Below are 6,000 nucleotides of genomic sequence, written 5' to 3'. Positions count from 1 at the left end.
ACCTGGACTGGTTTGGTCGGGAGGCATGTGCAACAAACATTTGAAAAACTGCACTTTAACATCAATGAATGACACTGAAGTTTAATCTCTACATAAATGAGACTGAGTCTGGATGTGCTGCTCTGTCATTAACTCCTAAGTTTAGGGAAAGTTCAAACAAAAGAGGACAGTTCAGATCAGACTTGAGAATGAGCTTATTTTGAACAAACATCTCAGACTTTCTGAGCTTCAGCACCTACAGCAAGATATTTTAACAACAAGCAACTCAAGAGATCCAGAAGTTGGAGAGAGTTAGCTTTAGCTGAGCCAAAGAACATGTGGGATGCTAACCTAGCAAACATTTCAGACTTTTCTCTGTGAATTCTGAGAAATAATTTCCTATTTAATGACAGAGCTACACATCTTAACTCAGTCTCATTAAAACAGACTCTAATTCAGTGTCATCCATCCATATTAAAGTGCAGTTACCCAAAATGTTTGTTGCATGAGCTCCAACAAAACCTGTCCAGGTAGAAGGCCACTTTGACAAACAGGAAGTGGAAGATTCCAAGCAGATTTATAGAAGGGGGAACCGGACTGTACTAAGTGTGGTCGAGTATAGAGGGGTGTTTTGTGGGTTTTTAAGGCTGATAATGATTATTAGTGAGACATTTGGAGTAGATATTCATTTGCAGTGAATGAAAGTATTTAAAATCTTGGAGTTAAACTTAGAAGAACACAAACTCTAAAAGAAAACTTTGTTGATACGTTTTTGTTTTGTTTACAGATATTAAGTTAAAGGAGTTATATTCGTGACGTATAACCAATCAAATCGCTCCAGAAGAAAGAGCGACCACAGGTAGATAAAGGTTCAGAGCCAAAGTAGCGCCATTTTTAAATGTATTTATTACCGTAAATCAGTAACAAATAAAATACTGATAATCAGTAAGTCAGTCAGCCCACAATTACTACAATTCTACAATGTATGTCTCTTTCCTTTGACTTGTCATTTATACAATATACTATGTATATTTTATACTATACTACTATGTTTGTTTCCTCCTCCTCTGTTGTTTTCTGGATTGTACTCAGCTGCATGTCTTCGTCCACCAGGCCTCCGTTGACTCGTCCCGCATGCCGTCTCTGGAGCTGAAGCTGGATTGGAACAGACCAAAGTACAGTCCAATCACGATGCCAGCTGCCTCTCAAAAGGCTCCTTCATCTGGCAGGTGGCTAGCACTTCTTCTGAGGGGAAGCTGAGCTGGTCCAGCAGAACTTTGGAGATGTGTTCCAGTGGTTGGTGGAGTGTGTGGGGAGATAGAGAGGGACCTTTGAACTGTTCACAAAGGAAAACAGGAAACCCATTGGTAGTTTTAGTTTAGGGAGCTACTGCGGTGTGTTTTTGGGTTTTAAGAGGTGAACAGGAAGAGGTTTTTTTGTATTGATTGATCTTTTACTTTGTTCCTGGTTGGAATGCCCATCAATGTCAACAGGAAGTTCACTTTTAGTTCTGTTTATTTATTTTTATTTTACTAACACCCATTTGCTTTTAACCCCCTCACATGTTGTGTTGTTGTAAACTTACTCTTTCAAATAAATACTCGTCTAACCCTCTGGAAACCAGCGTTTGGACTGTTTTTGTGTTGCTCCTCACCGACTTCAGAAAGCCGAGACAAAACAACGTTTTTGTGGACTAAAGGCTTTTCTATGACGTTTTTAGAGCGACATGCTATACTATGACGTTTTTTGGACGACATGCTATACTATTACTATACTCTGATGTTTTCTTGAATAACATACTATTTTGACAATATACTGCACTATGACAATTTTAGGCATCATCCTATCATTTTTGCGCTTTTTGAACCACATAATAATCTCTGGGGGGTTTTTTTTGCCGACATGCTATACTATGAACTACAGGCCATACTATGTTATTCTTGAGAAAGTATACTATACTTTGACATTTCTGAACTACATCCTATACTATGGCATTATACACAGAGTGCTTTGGTTACATGTTGATTTATAATCTAGATTTTTTTCTGTTTTGTTTTTTGACGGGATTACCACAGACTTGACCATGAACACCGTTGACACCCACCTGAGGGAGACGCTGCCTAAGATCTCAAGGCTGCTTGGTCGTGGTCTTTCTGGTCCTGCTCCAGAACGCCTTCATCAAATACGTCTTCTTTTGAAGAGGCCCTCAGATGCTGCAATCTCTGACCTTCAGGAGGAACTGTTACTTTCACTCTGTAACGAGAAGACGGTTATTTTAAAGACTCAGCTCCTGGCGGCTTTGAGTGAAAGTTTAACATCCATCAAAACGGAACTACAGACAGTTAAATCTGAGCTGTCGGTCAGTATTTCAAACATCAAGTCCGACCCGGCTGCCCTAAAGCACGCTGTGGATGAAACAGAAACTTCACTCTCCACATCACCGACGACATCGTCACACTCCAAAGCAGAACACCTGTCTGCTGAACTTTTAAAAGTGGACTATAAATGTGAAGAATGTGAGCAGCACAGCCTGTGAGCAGCGGAACAGATGTGATCAGAAAGAAGTCATTTTCTTTTTTCTTTTCTTTCTGGTTGACTTGATGCTGTCAGATGCAGATGTTGGAGCTGATTCTGATTTTTCAGGATAAAAAGCTGCTTTTCCTTCACAGACTTTTCAGGAAATTATTCTCTCAGGTTTTCTCTGCTATTTATATTTTTATTATCTGTGATTATTTCATTATTTCATGATTGTAAAATAAAGTTTGAGGCATAAAGACTAATTTAGTTATTTTTATTCCTGAAATCTTTGACGTAGCAGAACTAAACTTCCATTTTCCTTCTAGTACTTCTGATACTAGAACTAAACGTATCTTCAACACGGATCATCTGGTTTCAATGAATCAGCAGCAACATCACAACAACAAATGAGACAATTTTCAACAAATTAATGAAACTGATGTCATTTAAACTATCAGAGTCTGTTTTAGTGTCAAATTAAAGCTGATTACTGACAACTAGAACATTAACGTTACTGTTTTAATCACATTTAAGTTTTCTGAACGTTACATTAACGTCAACCAGCCACAGTTTTATGAACCACATTACAGGAACACAACACACTTCAGCTGCTGACAGGAAACAACACAAACATCGTTAGCTTGATGCTGCATTTAGCTGCTAATCAGGACTGGTCAGCTAGCTCGGTTAGCATCGTTAATTCACATTAAAGCTAATATTCACTGGATGCTAACTCTCTGGTCAACACACACAAATAAACTCCACCAACTCCTGGGGTTCACTGCACACATTATATCTGACTCTGAAGTTGAACATAAAGTTCATTAAAACCAGCACCGATCAGTAAATTATCATTTATTACCGACCAGCTGCCGGAGTCCTTCAGTGTCTGTTGGTCCAATCAGCTCGAAGGACTGAATTACTGAACTGAAAACTGATTAAAACAAGACAACGGACACTAAAACTGTATGTGGAAAATGTGCTGCTGCTCAACCGATAAATACCAACAAACTAAAACAAACTTGGTAGAAGTGTTGCTTTTCGTGATTTTTTAATAAATAGCAAATATGAGGCTTTTATTTTTCTGGAAGGAAACGTTGCTTATCCGTAGTTTCGCGAACTTAACTTAAGCTGCACTTTCACCATGTTCTAACTGATAGATCTTTTTTTTCATATTAAAATAGCTGCACTTCCGTTGTATATTTGGTCGTTTCTTATGTTGCTGCTGTTTCATTGCAATTATATTTTAATAATATCACTTTAAATGTAGATAATTGAAAAGAAAAAAACTGGCTCTGAAATACTCAATGAACTGATACGTCATCTAGTGTTAAACTGAATCAGAATTCTTCATAATATAAAATGTAACTGACTTAGCTGTATTAATTAAATCGAGATATTTCACATTGAAAGAAACACAACATTGACTGAAAGATTTCAGTAAATTAAACCTTAAATTCATTTACCTAAGAAAACCATCCTTTAATTTCTTACCTTAAAATGACCTAGATTTTTTAAAAAATATAGGTGCAAAGTAAAAGTTTCACACTAAAGATGAATCACTGATGAACATTTAATTGCTCAGCAGATATTCAGGACTACTGACAACACAGAACCTTAACCTCACTGTTTTAATCACATTTAGGTTTTCTAAACATTACATCAATGTGAACCAGCGTCTCCATGAACAGTTTTATTAATTAAATGCACTACATTACAGGAACACAACACACTTCAGCTGTTTACATGAAACTCAACACAAACATCGTTAGCTTAATGCTACGTTAGCTTAATGCTACGTTAGCTTAATGCTACGTTAGCTTTAATAAGGCTACATCTGAGCAGCTCGCTCGGTTAGCATCGCTAACATTAAAACTAATATTCACTGGATGCTAACTTTCTTCTCTGGTCAACACACACAGAAATAAACTCCACCAACATCTGGAGTGCATGGCACACATTATATCTGACACTAAAGCTGCATATAAAGTGCATTAAAAGCGGCACCAACACGAAAATAAACATTAACTTACCAAACAGAGTCCTTTCAGTGTCTGCTGGTAGAATCAGCTCAAGGCAGAAACTGGTTAAAACAAGCCAACAGGCAGGAAAACTGTCTGTGGAAAAGGTTCTGCTACTCCACCGATAAATAAACCAACAGTTATTATATCAGAATTAATCCAAACGAGGAGAGCAGAGTCTCTGCTGCCTCCTCCATGGGACCTGTCAATCATTCCAGACCAGACTGTCAATCAAGTAGTCCCGCCCCCTGGCTTCGCAAACCTTTTTGATCATGAAAAGGAAAAACACCTTTTATTTCAATTTTAATTTTTGTATTTTAAAACGAAAATCAAATAACCACTGTTTTTTTAATTTTTCAATACCCGTTCCAGAACAGAAAATCTAATTGCCAAAATATACACGGACCTTTAAACTTCTCATTATTGGCAATTTTTAATTCAAATTGAATCACGTTGAACAAACTGAGTTTCTTGGGATTTGTTCAGGGTTATCTGGGACTTCTTTTGAGTCATTTGTGACAAGATTTAACAAATTTTGGACATACTTTGAGTCATTTTGTACCATTTTTAACATGTTTTGGGAAATTTTGAGCAGTTTTGAACAGGTTTTGAATCATTTTGGACTAATTTCAATTTGTTTTACAAGTTATTTTGGACAGATTTTGAGTCATTAACAGCAATTTTTGAATTCAAATTGAATCATCTGAAGAATCTAAAATGTAAAACATGTTTTGACTTATGTCACACTTTTTTGTTTACTACATAATTCCATATATGTTCATTCATAGTTCTGATGCCTTCAGTGAGAATCTACAATGAAAATAAAGATTAAATGAGAAGGTGTGTCCAGGCTTTGGACTGGTAGTGTATACTAATGTAGAATCCTGTTATACTGCATTTATGAAACTATAAATCAATTTTTTTAATTTGACACAAATTTAGATGAAAATTGACATATTTTTGCCTTAAATCTGATATTGGCACTTAAAGTAATAATGAGCCTGAAAGTTCATTTTTGACCCTGGAAATAAGAACTAAACTCGTTAGTTTTTACAGAGTTTTATGGTTTATTCATTCATTCAACCTCTATTTACACTCAGAGCTACAGTGAAGGAGGCCTTATTTACAAAATAAGTAGATTTAGGCAACCAAATACTAAAACTTAGATAAAAAATTGGTGGTTAAAAATATTAACTAAGGAAAATAATAAAACCCTTAAGAATAACGCAATTAAATGAAAACCTTCATTGTCCTTTTGCATGTATTACATGTTACTGCAAAAAAAATCACTGGTTTAATCTTTAACTTATAATTTAAAAGCTTGTTATATTATCCATTGTGTCAAAATCTTATTTTAAAAGAGCAGAAATTAGAATATTTATTGTGGAAATACCTGAAACTGGCCTCAGTAATATCAGAAAACATCCATTTAAAGCACAGACACGAGTCGGTTTGCTGAGATATTTATTTACACATTTAACTA

This window comes from Amphiprion ocellaris, unplaced genomic scaffold, assembly GCF_022539595.1.
Source record: "Amphiprion ocellaris isolate individual 3 ecotype Okinawa unplaced genomic scaffold, ASM2253959v1 Aocel_unscaffolded288, whole genome shotgun sequence".
NCBI classification, from domain to species: Eukaryota; Metazoa; Chordata; class Actinopteri; family Pomacentridae; genus Amphiprion; species Amphiprion ocellaris.
The sequence above is the reverse complement of the archived record's forward strand: the minus strand, read 5'-3'. Positions refer to the sequence as shown.